At 41.4% G+C, this 14701-nt stretch overlaps 1 pseudogene; it reads right to left on the bottom strand.

Moving 5' to 3' along the window:
• Positions 1-998: 998 nt before the first annotated feature.
• Positions 999-2418, bottom strand: LOC118832837 (annotated as a pseudogene).
• Between the last annotated feature and the right edge of the window lie 12283 nt (positions 2419-14701).

Genomic DNA, 14701 nt, shown 5'->3' with positions numbered 1-14701 from the left:
ATGATGATTGAATCCATAGGAGCTGATGAGATTACTAAGAAGGACTATAGAGAGAGAAAGGGAAAAGGACCAACACGGACACACCTCCACCTAGGGTATGGGATATAGATGCTTCTGCTACAAAGGAGCCTAAGAAGAAATAGCAGATTAGTAGAACTAGGAGAGATAAGTGTCACAGAAACTAGCTGGGATAGGAGGAGATAGCTGTGTTAAACACTGTAGAAAGGCCAGGAAGGATGAAGACTGAGAAAAGGCCATTGGAATTAGCAGGAAAGAGATCACTGGTAAGTTCAGATAGAACAATTTCAGTCCAGTGGATAGGTCTGAAGCCCAAATGCAAGGGGCTGAGAAGTGAAGGCAGCTTTTTTCTAGTATTTTGGTTGCGAAAGAGAGGAGATGGCTTGAAGACATCAGAGGGACAAATGAAAAATTTTTAATGATGGGGGAATTTAGTTTTGTTCATAGGGAGCAGGGAAGGAGCCGGTAGATAGGAAGACATTGAAAATTAGAGTAGATAAAATGATTGAAGGAACAAAATCTCAGAGGAGAATGGTGGGGGTGGGGTGGGGGGAAGTAATCTAGAGCATAAAAACAGGGGTTAGTTTTGGCCAGAGGTAGAGGCATCTTTTCCTTTGAGACTTGAGCCAAGGAGGATAATAATTAATAGGGGATAATGTTGAGAGTATTTGAGGTATAGAATTGGGAAGAAGAGGTAGCTCCTGATGGGTGGCCTCATTTTTTTCCTCTAGAAAGTGTGAGATGAGCTTCTCTTCTGAAAACAGATGGAAAAGAGGGTGGTGGAGGCGACTTGAGGAAAGGAGAGAAGATTTGGAATGGTGCAGTACATTTGATAGACAGCCAATCAGAGAAGAATAAGAAGATTGCCCTACAGCAGTGAGGGCCCATTTGAGAATAGAAAACATAAATTTGAATTGGACCCAGTCAGCATAGTCATGTGACTTTTTCCAGCTGTATTCAGCTGCGTAAAAGTGGAGTGTCTACTTGAAAAGGAATGTGTTGAAAGAATCTCCTCCCATTACCACAACCACCTGTAAGATTTGCACAACATGTCATCTCCAAAGAGACCAGTTTGGTCAAAGGCACAGACACAAAAATCAATGCAGTGACTATTGGTGCCTGTACAATAAGCAAGTATCTCATAGTGCTTGACTGCTTTTTAAAATAGGACATTTATTGGAACGAAAGGGAAACTTTAACTCATCTCTGACTACCATGCCTGGTCTTCTAGTTTCAGTTTTTGGAAAAGTACCCTCCAGCAATCCAATAGCAACAGGCAAAGCAACACCAATGATTTGCAAGTATCCTTTCTCCTGAGTTCCTGGTCATGGATCCTTTTGTAATTTCCCCAAGGAGATGTGTTAGGTCATCAGAAATCTGCTTAGAATAAAATGTTATTCCTGCAGTTGAACAAGTATTGCTCTCTAATCAGGCATAGCTAGCTGGCTTGGTAAGACCCAATGTATCCTATGTTTTGCTTTGCAATCAAGTCCTTAAAAGATATAGCTTTTTGAGATTCTTTCATAGCTCAATTTGGGAACCGTGTTCTACCAAATATGATCAGACCCACTGGACTATCTGGAGGAGGAAGGGTCAGGGACATCTGCAAAGTTCCATTAGAACTCAGAGGTCTTCTTGTCCCAGACATCTATCAACAACATAGAGGAGGTCCTTCACTGCACTAGGCATTCAACTGTAGAAAACTGGGGGGTTAGTTCCTCAGGCTGATTCGTCTCAGATAGGTCTGAGTAGGCTAGAGGGAACTGATTTCTTTGAGAACAGAAATTCCAAACCCAAAGCTTTGTTTTATAATCAACTTGACAAAGTGGATGGAGAACTGCTTTACAGGATGGCAAAGTAGGAAGTGCTGGAGGAAGGTCTGGAGTTCTTTGGAGGGGTTAAGTAGACATGCCAGAGGGACAAGCATTCATTCTTGTGGTTTCAAGGCGTCTGAATGGCCACGTTCTAGCCAAAATGCATCCCATATTGTTCCTCATTTTGTTGAATAAATTCCAGATGTATTGTGATGGTCTGAAAAAGAAGGGGGCTATCAGCAACCTCATCCTCTTTTTCCCTCAAGAGGCCTTCTCTTTCCCACAAATCCCCTTCTCTTTATACATCTGATTCCCAAACTCTAACTTGAGAGTATTCCAGAGGTAATTTCCAAGTAGTGTTGGGCAGGACATTTCCCTCCTCTGGATGGAAAGCTAGATTCCAGGATCACACTGCTCAAGATATCCCCTTTCTCTTGATAGAAGTCTAAATTCCAGGATATCAAACTTGGGGTTACCTATAAGAAAACCCTCAAGTTGGGTGCTTCCCAGGAAATCTCTCTTCTCTGCCTAGTAAGCTAGATTCTAGGATTGTGCTACTAGGAAACCCAAATACCTCATCCTCCATACAGAAAGTGAGGATTCAGTAACTTTGTGATCTTCCCTTTTGAGCCATGTGGACAAGTACAAGTCTGCTTCTGCTATGTACTTCTTTCCCAAGACAGCCATTATAGATCCCTGAGGGAGGGAATCTTTGAACATAGATGTGCTCTCTATCCTCCCTCACCATTCTCCTCTTTCCTCTCCGCCCCCACCCTGAACACAGGTCTACTTCATTCTTGTCTTTTCTCTAAACAAATAAACAACAAAAATGACGCACCCCGCTAAAAAGAGGCAGAACAGTTTTTTTTAATTTTTTTTTAAATTTTTATTTTACAACATTCGGTTCTACATAATTCTGAGTTCCAGATTTTCTTCCCTCCCTCCCCGCCTCCCTCCCCAAGACGGCATGGAGTCCCATATAGCTTCCACGTATAACTTCACATTGAATTAATTTACACACTAGTCAAGTTATGGAGAAGAACTGTGATCAATGAAATGAATCATGCAAGAGAAGAAACAGGACCAAAAAAAAAAAAACAACCCAAAAACAAAAACAAAAGAGAGAAAAGGAAAAGAAAAGGGTGGGGGGGAAGGCTAGCATGAAGTGTGCCTCAATCTGTATTCATACTTCATAATTCTTTCTCTGGATGTAGATAGCATTCTCCATCATGAGTCCTTTGGAATTGTCTTTGTACCTTGTGTTGCTGAGAAGAGCGAAGTCTGTTAGGGTTGGTCCTCACAGAATCCACATATCTGTGGTTGTGTATAATGTTCTCCTGGCTCTGCTCCACTCACTCAGCATTATGTCATGCAGGTTTTTCCAGGTTGTTATGAAGTCCCTATCATCCCCATTTCTTATGGCTCAATAGTATTCCATTACCTTCATATACCACAGCTTGTTCAGACATTCCCCAATTGATGGGCATCCCTTTGATTTCCAATTCTTAGCTACCACAAAAAGAGCTGCTATAAATATTTTTGTACATATGGGTCCTTTTTCCGCCTGTGTGATTTCTTTGGGATACAACCCTAGAAGTGGTAATGCTGGGTCAAAGGGTATGAACATTTTTATAGCCCTTTGGGTGTAGTTCCAAATTACTCTCCAAAATGGCTGGATCATCTCACAACTCCACCAGCAATGTAACAATGTTCCAATTTTCCCACATTCTCTCCAGCATTTATCATTTTCCTGTTTTGTTATTTTAGCCAATCTGACAGGAGAGATGTGGTATCTAAGAGTTGTTTTGATTTGCATTTCTCTAATCAGTAGTGATTTAGAGCGTTTTTTCATATGCCTATAGATATCTTTAATGTCTTCCTCTGAAAACTGCCTGTTCGTATCCTTTGACCATTTCTCAATTGGGGAATGGCTTGTATTCCTATATATTTGACTCAATTCCCTGTATATTTTAGAAATGAGGCCTTTATCAGAGATACTACTTGTAAAGATTTTCTCCCAATTTTCTGAAGCAGAACAGTTTTGTTAGGTTTGGTGGAGGTGCAATGGAGAGGGGTGACTCCTTTGACAAGAGTCTGTCATCCCTAAGAGTTCTAACCATTCATTCATCTTGGTGGCAGCTCCAGTTACCAGAGTTATTCACTGTCCCCTCAACACACTATCAATGGGTATGCGTTCCCCAAAGTTTTCCCTTCTCTATAAACTGATTAGATTAACTATGGAACCCCTCAGGTCACTCTCCAACCCCCTCTTTACCTTAAAAATATTAGGACAATTATTTTGATAGCACATGAAGGCTGATTTGGACAGAGGAGAGAACAGCAGCAGAGAGAGAAGTGGGGGGTTCTAACGATGGTCCAGTGCTAAGGAACTGAACGAAGGTTGTGGCAGTGGCTATTGAGATGCCCCAAAGATCTAAGAGATATTGTGGTTTCCTCTGCTGTGGTGTCTCAGATCACCAGTTTGTCTTCCTGTGACCCCTACTGTCCCTCCCCACTCCCCAAATCATAACTCAGGAAGTCTGACAGGAGCTCGTTTTTACCTTTGTCCTCACTCTGGTCTAACCTGTAGCGTCTGCCCATGCCCTGCTCCAATGCTAGTCTTGGTCATATGTTTGGGGGCTGGGTAAGTGTGGGAGGGGAAAGAATTCAGGGTGTGTTCTCTACCTCTGAACGGTCCAGTAAGTATGGAATTGAAAGTATAGGGGTAGGAGTAGTGGGTAACTTTTGTGTGTAGGTGAAGAGAAAAACAAAGTGACTTGTCTCTATGCCAATGTCTATTGGACTGCAAGCCTGTGTTAAGGGCTGCTGGAGAAAGAAGTTATAGGAAATATAGCACCCCACTACCCCCACACACTTTAAAGGCTAGAGTGGCCTCATTTAAAAATAGCTTTTATTTATGTAACATTTTAAAGTTTAAAAACATTCTGCATATATTAGCTCATTTGAGCCTTGCAATCATCCTGGGAGGCAGGTATTACAGGTATTATTATCTCCACTTAATAGACAAGGAAGGGTAAAGGTAGCAAGCAGGGGTGGGGAACCTGTTGCTCTGAGGCTACATGTGGCCTCCTAGGTCCTTGGGTGCAGCACTTTGACTGAGTCCAAACTCACAGAGCAAATCCCCTTAATTAAAGGATTTAATCTGTAAAACTTGGACTCGTGAAAAGGCCAGACCCAAGGACCTAGAAGGCCACATGCGGCCTCAAGGCTACAGGTTCCCCACCCCTGGGTAAAGGACTTGGTCCTCAGCTAATAAACTTGGGAACTCCAAGTCTAGTATTTCACCTACTATTCTGTGCTGTCTCTTAAACATGACACGTTTGGATTAGGTGATTTCTAAGGTCCTTGTCTATTAAGAAATGCTATGGTTCTTAGTGATTCCAGACTAGACCGAAATTCCTTTTTATCACAGAGCCTTCCTTTCAAGTACACAGAGCAAGGGGCAAACGTCTTTCTCTTTGGCCTTCAAGGTTTATTTTTTCACACCTTTCCACCACCTCCAGCTTCCACACTAGGATCAAACCAACCTACATTCTGACTGTCTCCTCCTCCTAATAATAATAAATAATAATAATAATAGCTCCCTTTTCTGTAGTGCTTTAAGATTTACCAAGCACTTTCCTCACAACTCCACGTAATTACCCTTACATTAGATAAGGAAGTTGGGGGCCCAGGAATGTTGTTACCTGTTCGTGGTCCCACTGCTATTAAGTCCAGAGAATCATGGAGGTTGTTGAGTTCAAGCCTTCCTCACATCAGTCCTTTAGAATCTCTAGGTTCCTTCAATATTTAGCTCAGACTCTACTTCCTAAGGAAGTCTTTCCAGATGTCCTCAGATTCTCTCCCTTCTGAAAGTACCTTGTATTTACCTGTATGTGGGCCAAATGCTGTGCTAAGTGCTGGGGATACAAATACAAAAGCAAAGACAGTCCTTACTCCCAAGCAATCTGCTTTTGAGGGTAACTGAGGCATCTCATACCCTTTAGTGAGTCAGGTGGATGTCTGCTCCAAGCATGTGAAGGCATAGGTGGATGAGAACAATTTGTTCCATGAAGGTGGCTGAAAAGCATGTACCACAGAGAACTTAGAGCATGGTCAGACATCAAAGACACTAGGGTCTTCCATTGCATCCTGGGCCATCGCCAGTCATCTTCATTTTTGTCTTGCTGCTAGACTTCGATGATTCTGGAAGAGACAGAGACTGACAACATTGTGCAACTCTGCCTCACTTTTTTATTTTGGAGAGGGAAAGGCAGGGCAATTGGGGTTAAGTGACTTGCCCAAGGTCACACAGCTAGTAAGTATGTCAAGTGTCTGAGGCCGGATTTGAACTCAGGTCCTCCTGACTCCAGGGCCAGTGCTCTATTCACTGTGCCACCTGTGATGTCATGGGTCTCCTTTGAAAAAAAGGACAAACAATAATAGGGGAGGCAACATACATAAGTGGCCATAGAGGAGCCTTGTTAGCTGTTCTGATTTTGGTAGAAAATTCCTGGAAGATATCTACTGCAAACCCACTGCCTTCTAGGTCCTTGGGTGCAGCCTTTAGACTGAGTCCAAGTTTTACAGAACAAATCCTTTTATTAAAGGGATTTGTTCTGTTAAATTTAGATTCAGTCAAAGGGTGGCACTTGAGGACTTAGAGGGCCACGTGTGGCCTTAAGGCTTCAGGTTCCCCACCCCTGGGCCAGCTGAATCTCTAAACTAAGTTCAGAAACAAAGTAGTTATAAGACAAAATCAGTTAGTTACTTATAAATAGGGTCAATTAGAAATGATATGGAATTGATTTTAATCTTACCACTCTGGCCAAAGTGTGGCTGGATTCATGAGATGAGGACCAAAGGGATACTGCCTGTGTTTGTGCTATCTTCTTCCCATATGGACTTCTGGTTTCAAAATGAGAATCCTGGGGGCAGAGAGATGCATAGCTGGGGATGCCTTAGCCAGTGAGCAGTGGGTGCCACAATCAGCGACATCCAGAGTTATGAGAACTACAAGCTACTAGTGAATTCCATTAGTGACGCTGATGGGCCAGGGAAGCCTTGTCTCTTTTTGCATTCTTTGTGGAAAAAAAGCCCTTCTTCTGTTCTTTTTATAGAGTTTGGGAGTGGGTGCTTGAGACTAGTTTTCTCTCTGCACCCAAAAATTTGTGAAGGAAGTGGGCATAATGGAAACATGAAAAGGTGGGTAGTGGAAATGACTATCTTCCTGTGGGTATAGGATTTTTTTTCTGTTTCGTTTCCCTTTTCATTTTATTCCACGGACAATAAATTGCCATGAACATATATTGAGTTAATCAATGGGAGGGGAAAAGAGGGAAAGGGAACAAGTATATAATAAGTGCCTACTATGTGCCAGGCATTCTGCTAAGTGCTTTATAAATATTATCTCATTTGATCCTCACTGCAACCCTGGGAGGTAGGTGCTATTATGATCTTTATTTTAAAGTTGAGGAAACTGAGACAGACAAGTTAAATGATTTTTGCAGAATCACATAGCTAGTAAGTATCTGAGGCTGGATTTGAATTTAGGTCTTCTTGATTCCAGGTCCAGCTTGTTCACTGTAAGTTGAGAGGGTGAATTATCCCAAAGAAATGGAGGTAGAATCAAGCATATAAATGTAGCAAATGTAGTATTTTAATAGTTTATTAATGTTTCTTTGGGCAGTAATGCGGCACAGTGGACAGAGCTCTGGGCTTGGATTCAAGTAAACCTGAGTTCAAATCCAACCTCAGACATTTACTTGTTGTGTGACTCTGAGCAAATCACTTAACCCTGTTTATAGGTGAAGTTACTTATCTAATATAACACAGGGAGACAGAGAACGGGGATCTGGGACTCCAAATTCAGTGGACTTTTCCTTTTATTCTTTTAAAGTTTTTTTAAAGATAATATATTCATATTTTCATACAATGTAATCATTTTCCAATATCCTTTTTCCTTACGCAATGCTCCCTTAGTTGTAACACAGAAAAAGTTGAGCAAAACTCTCATTCAAATACAGCAACTGTATTTGTCTGCACCTGCCACATTTAACACCCATACTTATTGTATCTTTGGACTCAATGTTGCTCCTTGTGCTAGGTCTGAGTTTGGTTGCCTTTTTGCTTTGTTTTCATTTAAATGACCATATTTGTGACATAAATGAACACATAATATATACACGTGTGAAGTAAGTACTTGTGGCATGGTGTTCACATGGAGAATTCAATCAATTGGTAAACATTCATTAGATACCTCCTGTATGCTAGGCACTGTGCTAAGTGCTGGGGATACAAAGAAGAGGTAAAAGACAGCCCCTGCCCTCAAGTAATTTTCAATCTAATGAGACAACCAGCAAACAAATATATACAAAGCAAGATATGTATAACATAAATAGGAAATAACTAACAGAGGGAAGGCATTAGGATTAAAAAGGTGTTGGAAAAGGCTTCCAGTAAAAGATGGAATTTTAGTTTGGACTTAAAGGAAGCCAGAGAAGTCATTGACTCATTTGTGCCACCAGGTAAAAATCTAGCCAAGAGACTGAATTAATTTAGTGCAATATCTTAAACACCAATGGTGTCTCCTTGAAGAATTCCTCTCCATCTGTCCCAAGGTTCTTACACAGACCTGGCTGACAGCCAGAACAAGACTGGGTAGAGACTACGTCTTTAATGTAGTATCTTGGTGGGACACTTTTTCTTTGCTACCAGGTCCTAGTCTAGCATAGGATATAAAATATGAGTAAAATATTAAACTGACTACATTTGTATTTTTTAGTTCATTGTCTCCACCCTCTCAGATTCACTCTGTTCTCTTCCCTCAGCATCCATGGATTCAGACATTAAGTGTATGAACACGTAATCTTAACAATATGGAATTAAAATACAAAAGAAAATACATAGTGGCCATTTTAGCTACTCCTTCTTGTCTTGGTAGCATGCTGGAAAAATTCCTAAGCACACACACTCCTTACTCATACTTGAATTGAGGAGGGGCATTCACTCCTCATGCTTTCTTTTTATCTTTGACTTCCTTGGGGTACATGCTCAGTTGCAGTATATCTGAATCAAGGTAGATGAATAGTTGAGTAAATTTTCTCCAATAATTTTGAAGTTTTTTTTAGACTAGTTGGACTAATTCACATAGTATGCTATTCACACATAGTGTGTCTGTCTTCATTCAGTCTCTTCACCATTGGCTATTTCCATCTTTTATAATCATTGCCAATTGGATGGAAAGAAGTAAAACCTTAGAGTTGTCTTAGTTTGCATTTTCTTATTATTAGTGATTTAGAGAATTTTTCCATATGGTTGTGATTTTTGCATTTTTGAAAAAAACTTCATATACCTTGACCATTTAGCTATTGTGAAATAACTCTTGATTTTACATAGTTACATCAATACATCTGGCAAATCCAAATTTTATCAGATATATTTGGTGCAATGAATTTTCTCACTCTTTAGACTGCAAAAGCTTTTAAGTTTTAAAAAATCAAAATTGCATATTTTAAAATTTTGAATATTTCCTCTATCCTACGATTAAGAAGTCTTCTCCTAGCATATTTCGAGGTAGCTATTGAATATACATAATGCAAAAATAACAATTAAAATGATTTATTTCCAATTCTGCTGATTTCAGCTCAGCAGAAAGTTTTCAATATACATCCATTCCTTTTGTTTTATGAATGTTTATGGATGTTTAATGGATGATATCATACCTTAATTTCTTATTCATGTTTGGATATTTTAGTTTTGATTTCTAATCAGTGTAAGGAACAGGAAGGCTAGTTGGCTGGACAATAGAATATAAGAAAGGGAATAAAGGATAATAAGGCTGGAAAAATAGGTTGGGGCTAGGTTGTGAAGTGCTTTGAAGGCCAACCTGTGGAATTTATATTTGATCCGAGAGGTAAGAGGAAATTACTGGAGTTTATTGAGTAGGGATGGCAATTACATGGTCCAATCCTTATTTTAAGAAAATCACATTGGTATCTATCTGGAGGATGCATTGGAGTGGTGCTTGTGGAGTTGTAACAGCTACTACATTGGTGTACCTGGAATGGCTGCTAGCACAGGTTCTTTGATCTGCTTTTCTAAAGGAAAGCAACTTTAAAGGGGTCAACAATTTTACTTTAATTAAACATATATGTCATTCACTTAGTTCAGGGGAAAAGTCAGCACCCTGAACTTCAGAGAAAACACAGAGATTACAAGCGAAGAAAATAACACAGATCAACAGACAGGACTTCTAACTGTCTCAGAAATTAGCACAGATCCACAGACAGATCCAACTGTACATATATAGTTACCAGAGAGAGAAGCACCAACATCTGGGTTTTCAAAGCTGGGGGGCTCTTTGAGGGCTACCCAGAGTCTCATTTGGCCAAATCATATGAGCACTCTTCCAATGAGTGAGCCCTAAAGCAAAATGCTAACCTCAGAGTATATATACACTTCTCAGAGCCAGAGGGCATCCCAACCCTTGTGACCCAGTGCCTAATTAGAAATTAGCAAAAGGTGTGAACCTTTCTCCCCTAATCAAGCTTCCTTTGATGGCCTCCATGTGAGGCCTATTAATGGGAGGGAAGATCTTCCCATTCTATTAACCTTACAGAAGTAGAGAGAAGGGGACAGATGTAAGAGATATGGAGATAGAAAAGATAATATTTTGCAATTGTTTGAATATATGGGGTTAGTCAGAATGAGGAATTGGGTATTACAAGGAGGCTTTACATCTGGGTAACTGGAAAGATGGTGGTGCCTTCTACAGAAATGGGGAAGTTTGGAAGATGGGTGGATTTTGGGGAAAAGATAATGTAACAAGATCTGCATGCAGATTATAACACATCCATTCCATCCTTTGCAAATTATGTTGTCTCATGCAAAAAGAACAGGGAGGGCAGGGTCACTGACCCAAATTATGGAGCTCACCCTTTGAGGAATGTCTACTGAAGCAATAAGGAGCTTTGGGGGACCAAGAGAAGGTATGTTGAGGGTAGAGATTTTCCCAGTAGTACTTATGCAGTTGCTGTTAGGGTTGTCTGGTTATGATTAGGTTATACAAGTGGGCTATAATCCAAACCCAGGATGTTTTGAGTGTGGCTGCATTTGCGGGAGATGGGTACTGTAGATTGCTAAGCACTTGTGTAAGGGACTTAGGGAGTTAGTTCCAGGGCTCATCTGGAGAGAAAGTTGGACCGAGGAGACTCCAGGGAGGTGGAAGAGAAAGACTGGGAAATAGCAGACATGCACGGGAAGCTGGTCATGTCATGTTTTTGGACTTGCTTGAAGTTCTAGAGGTTACTAGAATGAACCTTCTTTGGATGAGAGTTCTTTCTTTTCTGGTTTGGGCTGAGATATTATCTCACTCCCAAGTGGAGGGCTCATTAACTCCTGTCTATTTTTCTGGCATGTTCTAATCTATTGAATTTCTCCAGTTTCTGTTTGTTGTTTTGCTTGGATAAATGGGTTACTCACTATTTGCTATCTGTGATGGTTTTTTTGGTGTGACCAGTGTTTGGTAGGAAGGAAAGAAGATCTAAGGTAAGGGCTACCATCCCTCTTAAGAGTGCCCAGGGAAGGGGCATGTAGGTGGCACAGTGAGTAGAGCACTGGCCTTGGAATCAGGAGGACCTGAGTTCAAATCTGGCCTCAGATACTTGACACACAGACTAGCTGTGTGACCTTGGGCAAGTCACTTAACCCCAACTGCCCTGCCAAAAACCAAAAAACAAACAAACAAAAAAGAGTGCCCAGGGAAGTAGCTTTTCTTCTGAACCTTTAAACACTCTTCCCCTAGACTGGGCTAGAGCTATGTGAGGGGAGCAGAGAAATATAAATCTAGCCCAACACCCCTCTCAGAGATTGGAGAAAAAAGCACCCAGCCTTGTGGCTTTCCTGGGGACTGCCTGTCCCTACCCCCAAACTCCAGCTAGAATCTAGACACTGCCCTTGACTCTCCCCTCCACAGAGATGAGCCAAGTCTCTGATTATCTCTATAAGTGCTACCTACAAACTTTGTCTATACATTCAGACAAACCATGTGGACATGCCACCCACCTTTTGTGAACACATACCTACCTTTCTACCCTGCAGGGCCAATGTCCATTTCATAAAGGGGTGGGTTTGGAGTTTGCATAGTAGTAGGATGGAGTGGAGTGAGGCACTCTTGGGCTGTAATGAGTGAAGGACAGATGTAGCAGTATTGGAGCTAAGGCTCATGATTGGTAGGAGAGTAAGATGTAACCTATACTCCCACCCACTATTGGTTCATTACAAACCCCTTGACTTCTGTGGAGGTGTTAGTGCCCATTCTAGAGACCATTGCTCAAGATGAATTTTGCTAATATTTTGTCTAGTTGTATAAAGTAGCCCTTTGGTAGTTTGATAGGTATAGTAGTAAATCTGTGAATTAATGTAAGTGGTGTCATAATTTTAATTGTATCAATATGGCCTGGATAGGATAAACAATGAGTTCTTCTCAAATTATTAAAGTGCCTTCATTTCTGTAAACAGTGATTTATAGTATTTATATATAATTAAATTATAGCATATTATATATAGTATATTTTATGTATATAATAAAAATATTATAGTATTTATACAAATCCTGAGTGCCTCCTGGTAGCTTAACTGCCGAATATTTAATGCCATTTATAGTTATTTTTAATGGAATCTTTCTTTCTCTCTGTTCCTTTGGGGTTTTGTTAATGACAAAGCTGATGCTGTTTGTAGATTTTCCACTGCCTTCTCATCTGCTTCAGCAGCTCATTTTACAAAGGAGGAAGCCGAAACCCAGGCAGTGGACCCAGAAGTGACTGTTGTTGGCTAAATTTTTGAGGGGATTTTTGTTCAGGTACAGGTTGGACCAGAAGGCCCTTCATCTAACCCTGAGAATCTGTAACCATAAGACTTAGAGCTAGGAGAGCTTTGGCCGGCAGCTAGTACAAGTCCCTTATTTTATACTCTTTCCGCCATCACCCATGTTTCACACAGAGAGGTGGCCTTTCTCCTTGCTCAGGCCAACTCCTCTATATTCGATGATCTCATTCCATCCTGTCTTCTCCAGCAGATTGACCCCCTCTATCATCCCTACTCTCTCACTTATCTTCACTTTCTCCCAGTCTATTGGCTTCCTTAATGCCCACAATGGCCATGGTGCTGTCATCCTCAAAAAACCTTCACTTGATCTGTCCATACCCACTCACTATTCTTCTATATCTCCTTTCCCTTTTGTGGCTAAACTCTCCACAAAGACTGTCCACTTCCTTTCCTCTCACTTTCTTCTTAACTTTTGCAGTCTGATTTCTGACCCCATCTTTCAATTGAAACAGCTCTCTCCAAAGTTACCAGATCTCTTAATTGACAAACCTAATGGCCTTTTCTCAGTCTTCATTCTTCCTGACCTCTCTGCAGCATTTGATACTGTCAGTCCTCCTCTTCTCCTTAATATTCTCCATTCCTGACACTGTTGGGTCTCCTGGTTCTCTCCCTATCTGTTTGACCACTCTTCTTTGTTTCCTTTGCTAGGTCCTCATTTTTGCTGGATCCACTAATTGTGGGGGTCCCTCAAGGCTCTGCCCTGGGCCCTCATCTCTTTTCACTGTATACTATGTCACTTGGTCTCATCAGCTCCCATGGTTTCAATGATCATCATTATTCAGATGATTCTTAGATCTATTTGTCCAGCCCTAATCTCTCTCCTGACCTCCAGGAGTTGTTGGATCTTCAACTGCCTATTAGACATCTTGAACTGGATGTCCTATTGATATCTCAAATGCAACATGTCTAAAACCGAGCTTATTATCTCTGCTCCCCCCACCCCAACCCTCCCCTTTTCTTAACTTCCCTATTATTGTCAAGTCGACCGCCAGCCTTCCAGTTACCCAAGCTCACAACCTGGGCAACAACCTTGACTCCCCACTCTTTCTCACGCCCCATATCCAATCTGTGGTTAAGTCTTATTGTTTCGACTTTCTTAACATCTCTTTTATATGGTTCCTTCTCTCCTCTGACTCTGCAACCACTCTGGTGCTGGCCCTCATCAACTCACACCTGGATTATTGCAATATCCTGATGTTTGGTCTCTCTTCTGTAAGTCTCTTCTCACTCCAGTCCATCCTACTCTCAGTCAAGAAACTGAAGTGCAGGTCTGACCATAGTACTCCCTTTCTCCCCCCATCCAATAAACTCCTGTGGGTTCCTTATTAAACATGTAAAATCCTATTTGGCTTTTAAAGCCCTTTATAACCTTGTCTTTTCCTCCCTTTCCAGTCTTCCTACCCTTTACTCTCTTTCCCAAGAACTTTGCCATCCAGTGACCCTGGGCTCCTTTGCTGTTCCTTGCACATGACATTCCATCTCATGGCTCCAAACATTTTCATCAGTTGTTCCCCACACCTAAAATGTTTTTCCTCCTCATCACCTCCTGGCTTCCTTGGCTTTCCACAGGTCTCAGCAGAAGAATCCCTTTCTTCAGAAAGCCTTTTCTAGTCCTCTTTCATCTTAGAGCCTTCCCAGTTTATCCTGTACATATCTTGCCTGTAGACAGTTGTTGACCCATTAGGCTATGACTTCCTAGAGAGCAAGGCTTTATTTGTTTCGTCTTTTCTTGTACCCCTAGTGTTCATCACAGTCCTGGTACATACTAGGTGCTTAATGAATGCCAACTGATGGGCCACCTGACATAGGGGAGGACAGTGAACCCCGGAGAGTTGATGTGCCTTGCTTGAGGCCACACAGGTAGCAAAAAGTAGAGCTGGGGTTCAACTCAGGTCCTATGGCTACAGATGTTCAGCCCTGGGTTCCCCAGTTTTCCCCTGGGGTCTTATGTCATTGAGTACCTACACTGAGAATGGCTAGCA

Source organism: Trichosurus vulpecula, chromosome 1, assembly GCF_011100635.1.
Source record: "Trichosurus vulpecula isolate mTriVul1 chromosome 1, mTriVul1.pri, whole genome shotgun sequence".
NCBI classification, from domain to species: Eukaryota; Metazoa; Chordata; class Mammalia; order Diprotodontia; family Phalangeridae; genus Trichosurus; species Trichosurus vulpecula.
Note: the sequence above shows the minus strand (reverse complement) of the source record. Positions and strands in the feature narration are given on the sequence as shown.